General features: G+C 32.5%; 1 protein-coding gene across 1 annotated transcript in view; it reads right to left on the bottom strand.

Moving 5' to 3' along the window:
- LOC101900981 (calcium/calmodulin-dependent protein kinase type IV) overlaps positions 1-20,463 on the bottom strand; it is an 81,624-nt gene that overhangs the window by 19,163 nt on the left and 41,998 nt on the right. The window lies entirely within an intron of this gene.

The raw sequence follows: 20,463 nt of genomic DNA, 5'->3' as shown, positions 1-20,463 counted from the left end.
TAAGAATATAATAGAAAATATCCTAAAAGGAAGTCATCCTCAGATAAGGTCAAGGCTGAATTGAAGAATTTCTTTGGGAACCGTAATTTAGCAAAAATGGAATCTGAAATTTTCAAATAAAGATTACTCGGAATCCTTGCATTTTAGGTATATAGTGTCTTGGGCAATATTGCAGATAAAAATGCGACGAATATTTTGGTCCATATTTTTAAACCTCAAGCGAGTCAAGAAAGGGGTCATTTTGGTCATTTCTTTGGGAACCGTAATTCAGCAAAGATGGCATAGGGAATTTTCAAATAAAGATTCCTCGGAATCCTTACATTTTAGGTATATAGTGTCTTTGGCAATATTGCAGATAAGAATACGTAGAATATTTCAGTCGACAATTTTAACCCTCAAGCGAGTGAACAAAGGGGTCTTTTTGGTCCTTTTTTTGAAAAATGATTAAAAACTCCACTCTAATGGTATCGCAGGAGGTCAAAGTATACCACAAAATTATTTGCCATAAAATTCTACTATAGGTCCTAGAAGATGTCAAAAGCCTAAATCTTACATAAACGGCAGAATTTCATGTAAATTAAATAGACATTTTAGGGTTAAAGCCATACTTTGTATGAAATTGGGTAAAATTCTCCAAGAAAGCATCATTATAGGAGGATGACGTCAAAGACCAAAATATTCTTCATCAAATTTTACTCTAAGTCGTCGAATTAAGTTTCTGTTTATATTTTTAACCCTTAAGCGAGTCAACAAAGGGGTCTTTTTGGTTATTTTTTCGAAAAATGATTAAAAACTCTATTCTAACGGTATCGTAGGAGGTCACACACAAAATTATAACTTATGAAATTCTACTATAGGTCCTAGAAGGTGATAAAAGCCTATATATTAATTAAACGCCAGAAATTCACATATTATTAAATAGACATTTTGGGGTTAAAGTCGTACTTTGTGTGAGTTTGTGCAGAAATCTCCAACAAAGCATCACTATAGGAGAATGACGTCAAAGACAAAAATATTCTCCATCAAATTTTACTATAAGTCTCCAAAGAAGTGAAGTTTTTATTTATTATACTTTTTTTATTAATTTTTTTTTTTTATTTTTCTATTTTATCAAAATTTTCAAATTTTTCTTAAATGTAATTCAATCCAAAAACCCATTAGGTCAGAGAAAGAGAGAGAGAAAAAGCTCCATAACTTCAATTTAATTTTTCATAATTGTATACAGATTTATTCCCAGGCACTCTAAAGATAAACATCCACTGGACCACAAAAACTTTGCTAAAACTTCCATTGTTGTTGTTGTTGCTTTTGTTGTGGCGTAAACCTGCAGTAACTTGTTATGAAGTCACGTGCTGTGTTATTCTATTCAGTTATTAAGATATGCAAAATATTCAGCAGGTATGAGGGGGAGTTGGGAGGGATAATGGAGGGGAATCTTTGTTGTAAATGTGTGAGCATTATTTTCCTGGGAAGGAAACCCCTCTCCCCGAAATCCCCTGAAAATAGACTAGGAGGTCAATATGTGGCCAGGCTTCTATTGAGATACATCTGCTGGATTCAGGTTTTTCGAGCTATTGCTTTAGGGAGCCAATGCTTTAGATAGCCATTGAAAAGTGGCTTGAAAAAAATGTATTTATTATTTTTTTTTGTTTCCATTTTTATGTTATGTTATTGTTTTTATCCCCTGCCATATCATTTAATTATGGCCAGCTTCATGCAAACCCTTCTCATGCGAAACCCAACTCAGCAGAGTTCCAAGAGAGTAGCTTTGTTTCTTTTCCAGCCAATTCAGCATTATAAAGATTTTACACTCCACAGATTGTTGTCTGTATTGCAAAAACAAAAAAATCTAAGGCCTAATCTGTGGAGAGCTGTTTTGTTAGAGGATATAAAGCCTTATGGCCCAGCAGCTGGGCAACATAACAGCCTAGGCTGGGCTAGTCCTTTGCTAGTCCTATTTCATTTTAATGCTTTCAGTGGAGCATTTTTATGGTGAGCTTCTGGCCAAAATAACTTATTTAGCAATATTCAAATGGGGTTCTCTTCACACCCGTTTCATGATGCGTAGAGGGGGGATGAGAGGGAGTCTTTGTGGCCCACATCCACCATGTGTTGTCAGGAGGCAGTTTTTGGCCTCTCTGATAAAGTCTTAATTTTATAGTTTGTTTTAGCAAATCCCATCATTTGTCTAATGGCTTTGAAAATATGTTGATAAACTGGAAGGAAAGGATATGGCCAAAGAGAGGATATTTGTTTTTCTTTTCAGACATGAAGGACTATTCGTAACATAAATTTCCTAGTTTGCTAGACTTGTTTGTAATAAGATTAGCAAAAAATATTTGGAAGTGATAAACATAAACAGGCATTGAAATAGATTTTGATGTTTATATTTCATGTGGCTTTATTATGCTGTGAGAGTAATTAAAAGGAAGAAGAGAGAGAGAGAAAGAGAGGAGCTTCAAAGGCTAGAGGTTTTCTATGGGAAATCTTAAATTCAGCCCAACTAAATGAGATTTTCTAGACTCCTGTTACGACAGGCTTTCTCCCCCTTGCGCTGGAATAGCTCGCCGGGGTCCAGGGGTTCGTACAAAAATTTTATTCTTCGGTCCGGCACTGGAAGTGGTTCTTCTTCATCTCGAGACCTGGCTAAGTACTCGAGAAACGAAACAAGGGCACAGGATTTGGGTGCTAAGGATTCGGGATGAATTTAGTGCGAGAGATCTGGATAAGTACTCAAGCAGGCTAAAGGATATTAAAGGATGCGGTTGCAAGAGACCTTAATAAGTAGTCAAGCATTGCAGGATATTCAAGGATAAGGTTGCAAGAGACCTTAATAAGAACTCAAGCACTAGAGGATATTCAAGGATGCGGTTACAAGAGACGTTAACAAGTACTCAAGCATTGCAGGATATTCAAGGATACGGTTGCAAGAGACCTTAATAAGTACTCAAGCACTTCAAGGATCTAGGATACGGTTGCAAGAGACCTTAATAAGTATTCAAGCACTACAAGGATCTAGGATACGGTTGCAAGAGACCTTAATAAGTAATTAAACACTACAGGATATTCAAGGATTCGGTTGAAAGAGACCTTAATAAGTAATCAAACACTACAGGATATTCAAGGATTCGGTTGCAAGAGACCTTAATAAGTATTCAAGCACTACGAGGATTTATTATACGGTTGCAAGAAACCTTTATAAGTACTCAAGCAATTGGTTCCAATGATTAGGATAATTTTAGGGGATCCTAAATTCAAACCAGGTTGAACAAGACTGGCCAGTTTCTATAGAAAATCTTTAATTTAGCTTAGATGAATCGTGGTTTCCATATCGAATCTTAAATACAGCTAAACTGAATAAGATTTTCAATAGGAATTTCTCCATTTCTTTTCTCAACTTCAACTAAACTTAGCTGCTGAAAAAAATTAAACCTCTCAAAAAAAACAGCGATATTTCGCACTAATTGAAATAACCATTATGTGGCTTCAACGCTTGGCACCTTATATAACCACAACGGAAGCCACAGCTAACGGTTAACTTTATTTGGCCATTTCATTAAAAGCGAGCAAAGGCAACTAGGCTAAAATTCCATACAAAAACGAAAAACAAAAGAAAGCTTTAAGACACCGAGAAACTACTCTGCCAACATGCAACCGAAATCCATAAATGTGTAACACCCAGAGGTCTACGTTTTTTTCCCAAACTAGACTTAAAAGTTTCCTTTTGTGGTTGGTCCCCCAACGCTACTTCGTTTTCATTTTTATGTTATTAATTGTTGTTTTTGTTTTAGTTGCATGTCGGTTCCGACAGCAAATGGAAATTAGTTTCTCTCCATTGGCGAAAATTTCGAGGAGATGGGGCTGAGAGTGAGAGAGATGAAGTTTTGTGTTAATGGAGTATTTGTGGAAGCTCAGACATGTCATTTCTTTTTGCTGTCGGTGTTTACTTAGTGGCAGCAGCAGGAGCCAAAGGTATTGGATTTCGTGACACGAAACCACCGGACATGTGATTAATAGGAACTTATTGTTATTAGTCACATGAATGCACTCAGTGGGAGATGACGCGAAAGGAAGGATGGATGGAAAGGAAGAAGGGGTAGTAAAACAAAAGTAATGTTCCTTGGAGGAATTTTTAATGGAACTTCTTATAACCCAGTCAAATTTAAGATTTTTTAAGGAAACCATGATAAAACCGGGCTGAGTAGAAGATTTCCAGGGGAAACTCTTCATTTTTCAGTCTGGGCCAAAAATTATCTTCTATGGAAACTAACCTCTATTTAGTCGAGCTGAATAAAAGATTTTTTATGGAAAGTCCTCTGTTCAACCTGGTGGTAGTTTTTGCCAAAAAAATTGATTTTAAAATTAATAACTTGCATGGAGAATTTTGAAAGGATTTAAACAACTAAAATTGATTTCAATAAGACCAATGCTGCGTATGAGTGTTAACAAGACCTATACGCACCAGTGTACCACATGAAAATTAGATTTGGTATTTTGGAGGTTTCTGCCTCAAGTTCTATCCAAATAGGCTGTCATTTTTTCGGGTTCTTTGTGAATAAACACTCTCTCTCTTAAAAAAAAAAAAAAAAATAAAATCGAAACATGTATGTCTTTCTTATAACGGAACCTTAAACAATTTAAGTATTTCAAGCATAGCCGAGTTGGCCTTAAGGGACAAAATTCTCATCAACCTGGCTGTAATTTTTGCCAAAGGATATAATTTAAAATTTCTGATTTCCATGAAGGATGCAAAACAATTAAAAATGGGTTCAATATGACACATGCTGGGTATGAGTATTGATGTACTCATACGCACCACTGTACCATATGATTTTTTTTTTGATTTTTGGTATTTTGAAGGATTCAGAGAGGACAGAGGCCTAATTTTTCCAATGGAAAATATTTTTAAAATTTGTACAATTTTGTCAAATGAGATTTTGATTTTGATGAGGTTTTTTGTTTGTCCATGAAATATCGAAATGTAAAAGAAATGTTTACATTTTGGCTAGTTTCTAGTTACTTCCTCTTTTTCTATTTCGTCTTTAACCAGGATAAGATTTTTTTATTCTACAGAGTTTTATTTAGGCCTGATACCTATTTTTACAATGGACAAAATTTAACATCTTAAAGAACTCCAGCATTCAAAACCATTAAAAATAGATTAAAAACCGCCAATACTGCGTATAAGCATTGACGTGGCCCATACGCACTAATGTACCATAGGAGATTTGTGCAGATTTTTTTTGTCAAATATTAATTTTTTCTTCGATTTTTTACTAATTTGAATTAACACTGACAAAAGTTGGAGTTGCCCCTTATCCAGGATAATCCCAATTTTATCCAACTGAGTTGTTTAAAAAAAATTGATTATAAAAAATCAGAAAAGGACAGGGTTTGAAACTTTTCCTCCTTCAGGGAGCCCTGAGTTAAAATTTTACCATGATTAATAATTAAAAATTTGCAGAATTTTGAAAGATTGACTAATTATCAGAGCAAATCAAAATGATTAAAATAAAGTCAACAATGCGTATGAGTATTGACGTGAATCATACGCACCAATGCACCAAAGAAACTTTTTGCCTTTTTTCTCAAACATTTTTTTTTTGTATTTTTTGATAATTATAATACTGACAAATTTCTTTCTCCATCTGGAAACTTAACTTAGAAATTCAGAATATAAAAAAATTAAAAATTGTTATGAGTTCTGATGTAACCCATACGAGCTAAGTCCCAATAAAAGATATTGTCTTTTTTCTATTGAATGTTAAATCTTAAAGTTGTTTTTTAATTTAAATTTTTTCTACTTTATTTTTATTGAAAACTGACTCAATAGATATCTTATTATAAATCTAAAACGAGTTTGGAGGGGCCTTGAAGTATTTTTTATTATAGAAAAAAAGTTCAAAACACTTCCTCCATCTGGAAGCCCTGAGGTTTATTTTTTCTGCGGATAATAATTCGGAAAAAATTTTGAAAATTTAAAAAAAAAAAAACTGTGGGACTTAATATTCAGTGGTAAAAAGACAATAACTTCTTTGGTGCATGGTGCGTATGAGTGCTGATGAAAGCCATACGCACCATGCCTCATAGAAGATATTTTATTTTTGAATTTTAAATATTTTTTAATTTTTTAGGAAACTAATTCAGTAGTTTTTTCATCATAAACCAAAAACAAGACCTTTTTTAAAAAAAAGAAAATTTTGACTATTTTTGCTATGAAACTTTCAAAGCCAAGAGAGGCCTGGAGCGTTTTATCTATCGAGGAGCCTTGAAGTATTTTTTTACCACAGAAAATAATTTCAAAACCCTTAAAAAAACATTTCCTCCATTTGGAAGCCCTGAGGTTTATTTTTGCTACAGAAAATAATTTTTAGATTCAGATTAAAAAAAAATAATAAAAAATACGTGTGAGTTCTGATGTACCCCATTCCCCGGAGAAAATATTTTATTTTCTCTACTGAATATTAATCATACAGTTTTTGTTGTTTTAATTTTTGCGAATTTATTTAGTTTTGGAAACTAATTCAGTAGGTGTCTCATCATAAACTTTAAACACGGTCTCTTAAGAAAAGAAATTGTTACTAAGAAACTTCCAAAGTCAAGAAAGGCCTGGAAAAACTGTTCCCGTATCGGGAGCCTTGAAGTATTTTTATTTCACCATAGAAGTATTTTTATTACAAATAGAAAATAAACACTTCCTCCATCTGAAAGCCCTGAGGTTTATTTTTGCTGCAGATAATTTAGACCCTAAAAAAATAAAAAATGCGTATAAGTGCTGATGTACCCCATACGCCCCATGTCCCAAAGATATTGTCTTTTTTCCATTGAATATTCAATCTTACAGTTTTTTTTTTAATTTCTGCTAATTTAATAAATAATAAAAAATTAATAAAGTCAAGAAAGGCCTGGACAAGCTGTTTTTCTATCTTGAATTCTTTTTTACCATAGAAAATTATTTCACTTTCACACTTCCTCCATTTGGAAGCCCTGATGTTTATTTTTACTGCAGATAATAATTTCGAAATTTAGGCTTAAAAAAAATAAATAAAAATGCGTATGAGTGCTGATATAACCCATACGCCCCATGTCCCAAAAAAGATATGGCCTTTTTTCTATTAAATATTAAATCATAATTTTTTTTTTTAATTTTTGTTAATTTTTTTGGAAACTATTTCAGTAGGTTTCTTATCATAAATCAAGAACAAGAGCTCTTTGAAAAAAAAAATTGGCAACTTTTGCTATGAATCTTCCAAAATCAAGGAAGGTCTGGAGCGATTTTTTTTTATCGAGGAGCCAAAAAAATAAAGAAATAAAAAATGCGTATAAGTGCTGATGTAAAACATACGCACCAGGCCCCAAAGGAAATATTTTTTTCTATTGAATATCAAATCCTATAGTTTTTTTATTTTTGCAAATTTATTAATTTTGGAAACTGATTCAGTAGATATTTTATCATAAACCTAAAACAAGACTTTTTTTAAAAAATATGATTTACCATTTTTTTTCTAATTTTCCAAAGACAGGAAAGGTCTGGACAAAGTGTTTATCTATCGGGGAACCTTGAAATCTCATTTTACCATGGAAAATAAATTCCAAAATTTTCCAACTTCCCTGGGAAATTTCAACAGAGCTACCTACTATTAAAATATGACCCACACTGCGTATAAGTACTGACATCACCCATACGCCCTCTTGTACCAACATAAATTTATCCCAACTTTTATTGCCAATTTTATTATTTAAATTGATTGTTAAATTGACTGTTGATCCAACAAATTTCCTCATCATAAACTTGAAATAAACAGTTTATATTCCTTGGCTTACACAAATTCCTCAACATATTATTTTCCGACAGTTACTTCTTACCATCTAAAATTTATTTCATTTTAAATTTTCCAAAAAAAAAAATGATTCAACTTCCTCCCCCGTCCCCGAAAAATTTCCAGAGCAACATTCATTCCTTACAAAAAAAAAAAAAAAAAAGCGGGGCAAAAACTGTTTCAACAGCTCTCATATTTTCCCATGAATAATTCAAATTAAATCTTCAACGGAGTTGATTAAACATCAGCTTGTGTTTTTTTGCTGCTGCTCTGCATCCCATTTAGTTTTATTACCCTCTACCAAGCACACATTCTGCAGAATGTGTGACAATTTTTAGCTTATTTTTGAATTAGTCGGATGAGATGGCAGAAAAACTCTCACGACTATGGAGGAGCTTTAAATTCATAATCTACCACCAACGAAAAATACACCCATCCCCACCCATCCGACGTTTTTGCTGTGACTGGATTTGGGAACATATGCAGTCCTCGTCGCACTAGAATGCAACACATTTGCTGGCATAACACGTAGTTTCCGTGCACTTTTTTCACACACCCCCACCTCTCTTCCTTCCACTCCCCCTCCTCGCGATTTTACAAGCCATGAAAAAAAAAGAGTCAGCAAAAAAAAACTAGCTCCAACTGAACAAAATTTGTTAACGTCAGCATATGTGGCATTTAGCTAGAACACCCACACACACACATACAAATACACATAACAGCCACCATGATCGCTGAGCAAAAAGTCACCCGAAGTGAACTTATAGCTAGCAACTTTTGCCTGGTAACGGTATTAGTTAAGGTGCTAGCACAAAAAAGCCATCGCAAAAAAAGGGAACACAAATCCATTGGCAAACTTGGAGCTATCGTCATCGACATGCCATCGTCATCGTCATTATCCTCATCCCCATCAGCGCGCAGGGGGGGCATGACAAGGGGAAATTTGTGAAAAATGTTAACTTTTAACTGCAGCTTCACTCAATTTTCATATTGTCGAATGGTTAATAAAAATATGAGTTTAAACATTATTCCACTCCCCCAGTCAGCAACAACAAGAAGAACAAAATTATAATGGTGTTAAATTTCCAGACACATGCAGACATGCACTGGCATGCTAAGGTAAATTGAAAAAAATATAAGTTAAGAGTTTAATGAGGAAAAACTTAATTTAAACAGGGTTGGATTGAGGCTGCCTAAAGGAAATTTTTAAGACAAATTAATTTTTTTTTTCTATTTTTTATTGAAAATATTGGGTTCCACAAAGATTTCTATGGAAAATAATATGTTCCACAAAGATTTCTATGGAAAATATTATGTTCCACAAGGTTTTCTATGGAAAATATTATGTTCCACAACATTTTCTATTAAAAATATTATGTTCCACAAAATTTTCTATTGAAAATATTATGTTCCACAAATTTTTCTATTGAAAATATTATGTTCCACAACATTTTCTATTGAAAGTATTATGTTCCACAACATTTTCTATGGAAAATATTATGTTCCACAACATTTTCTATGGAAAATATTATGTTCCACAAAATTTTCTCTAGAAAATATTATGTTCCAAAAGATTTTCTATAGAAAATATTGTGTTCTACAAAATTTTCTATGAAAAATATTAGGTTCCACAAAATTTTCTATAGAAAATATTATGTTCCACAAAATTTTCTATAGAAAATATTATATTCCACAAAATCTTCTATAGAAAATATTATGCTACAAGATTTCTACGGAAAATATTATGTTCCAAAAAATGTTATATTATGTTCCACAAAATGTTCTATTATGTTCCACAATATTTTCTCTACAAAATATTACGATCCACAATATTTTCTCTAAAAAATATTGTGTTCCACAAAATTTTCTATTGAAAATATTGTGTTCCACAAAATTTTCTATTGAAAATATTGTGTTCCACAAAATTTTCTATTGAAAATATTGTGTTCCACAAAATTTTCTATTGAAAATATTGTGTTCCACAAAATTTTCTATTGAAAATATTGTGTTCCACAAAATTTTCTATTGAAAATATTGTGTTCCACAACATTTTCTGTGGAAAATATTGCGATCCACAAAATTTTCTATGGAAAATATTGCGATCCACAAAATTTTCTATGGAAAATATTGCGATCCACAACATTTTGTATGGAAAATATTGTGTTCCACAAAATTTTCTATGGAAAATATTGGGTTCCACAGCATTTTCTATGGAAAATATTGGGTTCCACAATATTTTCTATGGAAAATATTGCGATCCACAACATTTTCCATGAAAAATATTGCGATCCACAAAATTTTTATTAAAAATATTAGGTTCCACAAAATTTTCTATAAAAGATTGCGTTCCACAACATTTTCCATGGAAAAAATTGGGTTCCACAAAATTTTCTACGGAAAATATTAGGTTCTACAAAATTTTCTATGGAAAATATTAGGTTCCACAACATTTTCTATGGAAAATATTAGGTTCCACAACATTTTCTATGGAAAATATTATGTTCCACAATATTTTCTATGGAAAATATTGCGTTCCACAATATTTTCTATTGAAAATATTGTGTTCCACAAGATTTTCTTTTGAAAATATTGTTTTCCACAAGATTTTCTATTGAAAATATTGTGTTCCACAAGATTTTCTATTGAAAAAATTGTGTTCCACAAGATTTTCTATGGAAAGTAATATGTTCCACAACATTTTCATTGGAAAATATTATGTTCCACAACATTTTCTATTAAAAATATTATGTTCCACAAAATTTTCTATTGAAAATATTATGTTCCACAACATTTTCTCTAGAAAATATTATGTTCCAAAAGATTTTCTATAGAAAATATTGTGTTCCACAAAATTTTCTATGAAAAAAATTAGGTTCCACAAAATTTTCTATGAAAAATATTAGGTTCCACAAAATTTTCTATGAAAAATATTAGGTTCCACAAAATTTTCTATGAAAAATATTAGGTTCCACAACATTTTCTATGGAAGATATTGCGTTCCACAACATTTTCTATGGAAGATATTGCGTTCCACAACATTTTCTATGGAAAATATTGTGTTCCACAACATTTTCTGTTGAAAATATTGCGATCCACAAAATTTTCTATGGAAAATATTATGTTCCACAAAATTTTCTTTGAAATATTGGGTTCCACAAAATTTTCTATGGAAAATATTGTGTTCCACAAAATTTCGATCGAAAATATGGTGTTCCGCAAATAGTGTATTATTTTCTACAGAACATTTAGAATAAAAGTAACGGCCATGAGTGCGTATACATATTGTCCACTCCATATACGCACCATATGCCTCTTATGTGATATTAATTTAAAAAGCTGTCTTATTAACAAAATTTTTTAATAAAAATTTGTCTTCATTTTTTGCTAATTATTGTCGACAGTAATAACGGTTCCCATATGTATCATAAACAAAATTTTCACAAAAAAAAAAGAAAAAAATGGCAAAGCCCCACGGTAAATGGCCGAACTGCAAATCGCCATTGAATTGTCAAATCAAATTTTACCCAACCGGCAGTAGAACACAAAAGACAAATAATAGACATACATAAGAGAATAAGAACGCCGACAACAATTTCATTTATTTTGTCGTGTATTTTACTTTGCCATCGTTTACTTAAGTGTCAATGTCAAGTTTATGCTGTTGGCTCGGCGAACAAACAAATAGCCAAAAAAGCTGTGGGCAAACAATGGGTTGGAACAAAGAAAAAAAAATTGGGATTTTTTGAGGAGGTTTTATAGGGGAAACGAAATGCTCCATGAAGTTATTTAAGGCGTATGATTAATATTAATTATTATTTTTAAAATAATTAATAACAATCATACGCCCTAGTAGGCATTGTAGTTTCCAGGGTGAAATTAGGATGACTGAAAATATTTTCCAGGAAGCACAAGATGCTATTTTGAATAAAATAAGTTTGGACAAGAGGAAAATCCGAATTCCTAGCTGAGAATGAAAAATCCGATTTTCATTTGAGATTCTACATTACTGCCCCATCATCTCCATTTCGACATCCCTATCACATTTTATTGCTATCGACGACATTCCTCCAAGTCAATATCAATGCCAACAATAACAAGCAAAGCAAAGAAAACAAACGGAAAACCAAACACAAAACAAACGACAACCACCATGCACGCCTGAGGCGACTACTGGCCCGTCCCAATGACAATAGGAAAAATCTTGTTCTGGCATCGATAACATTTGGATAAGAGCCCAAAATAATGATGACAAAAATAGCCAGCATTTTGTCGTCGTCGTTGTTGTTGTCGACGTCTTCTTCTTCGGCGTATTAGATACGCAAATTCATATACAAATCTCGGCATTAATACAACAATACAAATGTCGTTTTTTTTTTTTGCTAATGGCGAGCAGGGATGGGGAGAAGTGATAAGGCACTAGTAAATTGCCGCAAAACAAATGGGAAAAAGATCAGGGCAAATTGAAAGGAAATAAATGAAATGAAGTACACAATGGCTGAATGAATGAAAATAAATATCGAGGATATGTCAGATAATTTGCGATAATTTTTTCTGACAATAAATTGGGCAAAGAGAGGGAGAAAGAGAGAGAGAGTTTTGATAGAAAAAGTGAGGACAAGTGAACGGAGGTTTTATTTTCGATTTCCCATTGAAAACACAATATTTTTTATAGAAATGATGCAGCTTAACAAGATTTGTAATGGAAAATATTGAGTCCCATAAGGTTTTTTGAAGACAATGCTATTACGTTCCACAGCATTTTCTATGGGAGTTACTTCGTTCCACGAAATTATCTACAGAAAATATCACGATCCACAAGATTTCCTTTGGAAAAAATATGTTCCACAATATTTTTGGTAGAAAATTTTACGTTCCAGGGAATTCTCTATAAAAAATTTTGTGTTTCACAAGATATCTTGAAAAAAATTACTTTCCCCAAAATAGTCCAAGAATTTCTGTGGAACATTTTTCCAAATAAAAATTTGGTTTCTACAACATTTTCCATGAAAAATATTAAGTTCCACAAGACTTTGTGTTACGACCAAGAAGATTCTTTATAGGAAAAATTACGATCCACAAAATTTTTTATAGAAAATATTATGATCCAGATTTTCCATAGAAAATATCACAATCCACAAGATTTTTCTATAAAAACATACGTTCCACAACATTTTCTATAAAACATTTTCTTTAAAAAATATTATGTTCCACAAGATTTTCGATAGAAAATATTATGTTCCACAAGATTTTCGATAGAAAATATTATGTTCCACAAGATTTTCTATAGAAAATATTTTGTTCCACAAGATTTTCTATAGAAAATATTATGTTCCACAAAATTTTCTATGGAAAATATTGTGTTCCACTAAATTTTCTTTGGAAAATATTGTGTTCCACTAAATTTTCTTTGGAAAATATCATGTTCCACAAGATTTTCTATAGAAAATATCATGTTCCACAAAATTTTCCATATAAAATATTACGTTCCACAAGATTTGCTATAGAAAATATTACGTTCCACAAGATTTTCTAAAGAAAATATTACGTTCCACAAGATTTTCTCTGGAAAATATTATGTTCCACAAGATTTTCTATGGAAAATATTGTGTTCCACAAAATTTTTGATTAAAAAAATGATTTTCTAAAAAATTTTCTATAGAAAATATCATGTTCCACAAGATTTTCTATTGGGAATATTATATTCCACAAGGTTTTCTATAAAAAATTGTAATTTTCCACAGAATTTCGTATAGAAAGTATTATGTTCCACAAATTTTCATACAGAAAATATTACAGAAAAATTATTATTAATATTATAAATATTACATTTTTTTATGAAAAATATTAGGTTCCACAGGAATTAAAAAAAAAATATTTTTCACACCTTTTTCTAAGGAAAATTTTACGTTCCACAAGATTTTCTATAGATAATATTACGTTCCACAAGATTTTCTGTAGAAAATATTACGCTACACATTTTCTATTGGACATAATGCATTCTACCACATTTTGTCAGAAAAAATACGTTCCACTAGATTTTCTAGTAAAAATATTACATTCCACATAATTTTCCTTAGAAATATTATGTTCCACAATTTTTTTTTCGCAAGTTTTATGTTCCGCAAGATTTTCCATAGGAAATATTTCGTTCCACAACATTTATCGTGAATACGTTCCACAATATCCATTATTTTTATGTATGACCCATCAGGTTCCACATTTTTATTACAAAAATATCGCTCTTTTTGTTGTAAAGAAAAATCGCAATTTTTTGGAGCATATTTTCCCCCATTTTTCCCTCATAAGTAGAACTTTAATAGACTTTTTCCCCCTGTCAGCTCCATAAAAGTTAAAATGGCATAAAAAAAGGATTTCAATGTTTAGCCTCTTTGTAATCACACTTTAGTTTTGACTAACATCATAGACATAATCCGTTGGCGTGCCGGTTGGGTTTGTTTGTTTAACTCGCCCGGAGGTCTATTGAAAAATGAAAAGGAATTGTTTTTTTGCTTTACAAACCTCATATGTTTTCCTTCTTTTAATCCTGCATGTGTCCAGTCGAAATGTAAATGGGTATTAGGGGGGAGGAGAGAGAGGAAATTCGGAAAAAAATTTAAATTTTAAAGGATAGGATATATTAGAGAAAAATTAGGAAAATTTATGTGAGGAGAAAATAGATTTTTCCGAAATATTTTGAATATTTTTGGAGAAAATTTAGTGAAATATTGAAATTTAATGTCAGATTTTGAAGTTTGGAAGGAGAGAGGGAAAAGTCGTGATAAAATAAATTTTAGTACATGGCATATTTTTTGAGAAAATATAGGAACTTTTATAGAGAGAATAGAATTTTTCAAAATATTTTGAAAAATTTTAGGAGAAAATTGAGTGAAAATTTGAAATTGGATGTCAGATTTTGAAGTTTCGAGCATATACAATGGACATTTCGGGGTATACTTAATATTATTTATTTTCCAATTCATTATCTCTGCGTATACTTAATATTTTTATAACACAAGGAAATCATGGCGTATACTTAATAATATTTTTATTGATAATACGCATACGCAACCTCAGCAATATTATTTTATCTTCATTACTTATACGTTCACAAACAATTTTTTCATTTTCAACCCTCTCCTACCCCCCACCTAATACACCATTACCATATGGCCATTCAAAATATTTTTGAAAGGATAACCCAAATATTTTCACATTCGCTTGGTAGTAGCGTTTGTTTTTTTGTTGTTTTACTTTTGTATGCATTTGATCTTTTTGTTTTCATGGTCGTTTATGTGAATTTCCGGTCCTGTTTTCATTCTCTCCCGCTCTCCCTCTCAGCCAACATTTCACCAAACACGTTAGCAATTCTCATGGCATTTAGCCTGCATTGGCTTGGCTTTAGCAGCCACACACACACAGCCAGCCAGCCATTAGAGGCTTTTGTTGGCTTTCACAAAACTATCCTTTTCTATACTGTCGCTATTTGTGAGCGGTCCTGGGGCCTCGTATGGATTCTGGGGGTTTTTGTTCGAAATCTCTTTTACATTTCGACACATTCAATCATGATTTTGAGATTTTTTGGTGAGGCAGGGAGGATGTTTTATATGTTAGGTATTTTTGAGGCTATTGTGGGAAGAGATTTTTTTGGGGAGCATGATTTTTTGTTGTTTTTTTCCTCCTCATTCATTGGTTTGGTCCATTCGCCTTATCGGTCCAAAATGAAAACAACCAAAAAATATGTGATTTTTGATGTGATTGCACTTAGGCTGATTAGAAATAGAAGAATATGTTTTATTGTTGTTGTTTTTCTGCATTGGGTGGCCAACAAAAACTATGGAACAGGACTGGAATCTATTTGTATTTCTGGTAATTTGACTAATGTGGTTCATCTAAGAGGGGGGAGCAGACACACACAAGTGTGATGATATAATCGAAAGGGGGAGAAATAATGGAATGGGAATTGACATAATATATATTTATAAAATTACGTTCCACAACATTTTCTATAGAAAATATCATGTTCCACATAGTTTCCTATAGAAAATAATAGGTTCCACAAGATTTTATATAAAAAAATTATGTTCCACAAGATTTTCTATAGAAAATATTACGTTCCACAACATTTTCTATAAAAAATATTACGTTCCACAACATTTTCTATAGAAAATATTACGTTCCACAACATTTTCTATAGAAAATATTACGTTCCACAACATTTTCTATAGAAAATATTACGTTCCACAAGATTTTCTATAGAAAATATTGCGTTCCACAAAATTTTCTATGGAATATATCATGTTCCACAAGATTTTCTATAGAAAATATTAAGTTCCACAAGTTTTTCTATGGAAAATATTATGTCCCACAAGATTTTCTATAGAAAATAAGGCATTCTACAAGATTTTCTATAGAAAATACGAAATAAATATTGTGGATTTTCTATAGAAAATATTATGTTCCACAAGATTTTCTACAGAAAATATTATGTTCCACAAGTTTTTCTTTAGAAAATATTAAGTTCCACAAGATTTTCTATAGAAAATATCATGTTCCACACACTTTTCTATAGAAAACATTAAGTTCCACAAGATTTTCTACAGAAAATATTATGTTCCACAAAATTTTCTATGGAAAATATCATGTTCCACAAGATTTTCAATAGAAAATATCATGATCCACAACATTTTCTATAGAAAATATTAGCTTCAACAAGATTTTCTATCGAAAATGTTATGTTCCACAAGATTTTCATTAGAAAATATTAAGTTCCACAAGATTTGCTACAGAAAATAGTATGTTCCACAAGATTTTCAATAGAAAATATGATGTTCCACAAGATTTTCAATAGAAAATATCATGTTCCACAAGATTTTCTATAGAAAATATCATGTTCCACAAGATTTTCTATAGAAAATATCATGTTCCACAAGATTTTCAATAGAAAATATTAGTTTCCACAAGATTTTCTATAGAAAATATTGAATTCCACAAGTTTTTCTATAAAAAATTATTATGTTCCACAAAGTTTTCTATAGTAAATATTACATTCCACAAGATTTTCTATAGAAAATATTACGTTCCACAAGATTTTCTATAGAAAATATTACGTTCCACAAGATTTTCTATAGAAAATATTATGTTCCACATGGAAAATATTGTGTTCCACAAAATTTTCTATGGAAAATATTAAGTTTCACAAGATTTTCTATAGAAAATACCATGTTCCACAACATTTTCTATAAAAAATACCATGTTTCACAAGATTTTTTATAGAAAATATCATGATCCACGAGATTTTCTATGGAAAATGTTACGTTCCACAAAATTTTCTATAGAAAATATCATGTTCCACAAAAATTTCTGTATAAAATATCATGTTCTGCGTAATTTTCCATAGAAAATATTACGTTCCACAGGAATTTCTAGAGAAAATATTATGTTCCACAAGATTTTCTATAGAAAATATTATGTTCCACAAGATGATCTATAGAAAATATAATGTTCTACAAGATTTTTAATAGAAAGTACTACGTTCCACAAAATTTTCTATAGAAAATATTAAGTTCCACAAGATTTTTTTAAAGAAAATATTATGTTCCACAAGATTTTCTATGGAAAATATTGTGTTCCACATCATTTTCTATGGAAAATATTATGTTCCACAAGATTTTCTATAGAAAATATTATGTTCCACAAGATTTTCCATAGAAAATATTACGTTCCACAGGAATTTATAGAGAAAATATTAAGTTCCACAAGATTTTCTATAGAAATATTACGTTCCACAAGATTTTTTAAAAGAAAATATTATGTTCCACAAGATTTTCTATAAAAAAAGATTAAGTTCCACAAGATTTTGTATAAAAAATATTAAGTTCCACAAGATTTTCTATAGAAAATATTAAGTATTAAGTTTTTTTATAAAAAATAATAGGTCCCACAAAATGCATATTATGTTACGTTCCACAAAATTTTCTATGGAAAACGTTTTTCTCCATACGATTTTTTTACGGAAAATATTACGTTCCACAACAAATTTTTCTTTAGATTTTCCATTTAAAAATAATATTTTCCCTATGATTCCATTAGGCATATGATTAACTTATTATGCCTTCGTTGTTATTATCAATCATACGCCTCTCTATTGTCCATTTCGAACACATCTCCATATCCTTCTAATTAACCGCTCAGATTCCAATTACAAATTAATGTCTACCAAATATAACAAGAACAATGTGGTATTATTTTATCGAAATACATCCTTGATAACAGCCCACAGCGGGCGAGAGTGAAAGAGAGATAACCAAATTGCATTGTATCCTCTGACATGGACACTTTTCAAACAGGCACACACATACTCGTGTTCACACACACACCTCCATATGTGCGTGCTTCTACGCCTACTTGCCGCAATAAATTTTGCTCATTAACTTAAGTAGTTTTGAAAAACTGAATTATTTTGCTAACCACAGCATTGGAAATGAATGCCCGATCACACGAACACATTTTCGGACACTAACAACAACGATGACGTCTTTGATGACGCTGACAACATCATGTGTTGTGTCGTCAAAAAGACAATAGCCGGTGACAGGACATTGGCAAAACCAATATTGTGAAAAGTCACGTTTATGGTGGTCGTGTACACGACTGTTGCGGGAGGTGGTGCTGTTGATAAATAAGGAAAATTTCGGGCTGGGAAAGGTGGTGTGTATGAAATTCGATAATGTGCAATGTGAGTTATGTGGCATGGTAAGAGAGAGAGAAAGAGAGAGAGAGAGAGAGAAAGGCGTATGATTAATATGAATTATTTTTTTAAATAAATATACGCTATATGGGCCCCCGCTGAGAGAAGGTCTTAAAAATAAATTTAAGGACAGTTGAGGACCTTTCTCGGGTAATATGGACAGGTCAGGATCTATATTTTCGTTACGAATTAATCTCTCTCCGATTGAGGCTAATCCGGATATTTTTCTCACATATAAGGGTATAATGAGTAGATTTGTCTAAGGGCAGTCGCTGTCAGGATCGACATAAGGACTCACAAACCCTAAGTGTGACAGGAGAGCTTATAATTGCAATATTTATAATTAGCAAGTGCCTATACCATCTATTCCTTTACCCAATACCAAATTTCAGGATTTAAGCTCTGCTTCTTCAACCAATACCAAATGTAGTACTGATTGTACTATTTGTACCATTCAGTACACATTTTCAAAACAATCTCCATATAACTAGGCTATATATGATCAATGACCCTACACTCCTTTAGTGCCTTTCATTCCAAGTTGCAGTATTCTAACTCATACTGTTTGTCCGGTACAAAGTATTACATTTTTCGTACATTTTTTGGTCCCCTTTTAGTACGAATTTCCAGAATAACTCATTCCGTTTGTCCAATACAAAGCATTAAATGTTTAGTACTTTTCGTACCCTTTAAGTACTTTTCGGTCAATTTTTAGTACGGATTTCCAATAATAGTAGCTCTGCCTCGTAGAAGGCATCGGCTCGTTGGCAATCGGATGGTTGTTGATGGTAATCAGGATATCATTCCCGACTCGTCGATGTACAAATGTTGTCGACTCAGTTTGGGTTCGGTTTTGAGCTCTTCGCTGGCTGACTTGCTCGGTAGAAGTCGGGTGTGTGACACGGCCCTGTAGCAATCAGCTCTGCACTACTCCATTTGTGGTCGGGTCGAGGCAATCGGATGGCTGTAGGCTCGGCAGTCGTTAGGTCTACCACTCTGTGTTATTCGAATTTTGTTGTGTTAGAGATCGGTTAGTCAGAGCTGGATAGGGGCCACGGGAAGGCTGTGAGCATGAGGTGGCCAAAAGGTAGGAGTTTGTCAAATAACTGGGAGAGTTCTAAGTGCTGAGAGCTCCCGAAGAGCTGGAAGCTTGTTGAAATCAGATAGTTTGCTTAGAACTGGGAGTTTGCTAAGATCTGGGGACTTGTCAAAATTCTGGAAGCGTGCTAAGCGTTAGGAGGTTGCTCAGAGCTGAGAAATTGCTAAGAGCTAAAATAATGTTAAGCGCTAGAAGCATGCCCAGAGCTTGCGAGGAGCTGGGATCGTGCTAAGAGCTGGGAACTTAAGCATAACACCTCTGGAGTTTACTAAGAGCTGGGAGCTTGTTAAAAGCGGATAGATAGCTAAGATCTGGGAGCTCGGTATGAACTTAGAGCGTGCTAAAATCCGAAAACTTGTCAAAATTCTGGGAGTGTACTAAGAGCTAGAAGCGTACTAAGCGCTAGGAGTTTACTGAGACCTGAGAGCTTGCTAAGAGCTTATTATAAAGTTGGGAGCGTGCTAAGAGCTGGGAGCTTACTAAGAGCAGAGAGCTTGCTAAGTGCTGAGGGCTTGTTAAAAAGTTGGGAGCGTGCTAAGAACTGATCTAGAGAATGGCTAATAGCTGAGATCGTGCTTATCTGGAAGCTTGCTAACAGCTAGACCGAATAGTGGCTAACTGATAATGGGACTACGGACGTGCCACACGTCTGTTGGTACTTTGTCGGCTATTGATTGACATCCTCGTTGGATAACAACCAAATATATATTCGGGTAGTCACACGAAGTAAATGAGAATTATTTATGGGGTTGTCGTTGACTGCATTGAAGCTAAAAATTCGGAAAAATTGAGTGTGG

Source organism: Musca domestica, unplaced genomic scaffold (assembly GCF_030504385.1).
Source record: "Musca domestica strain aabys unplaced genomic scaffold, Musca_domestica.polishedcontigs.V.1.1 58, whole genome shotgun sequence".
Taxonomy (NCBI): domain Eukaryota; kingdom Metazoa; phylum Arthropoda; class Insecta; order Diptera; family Muscidae; genus Musca; species Musca domestica.
This window is presented reverse-complemented; position numbering and strand designations above follow the sequence as displayed.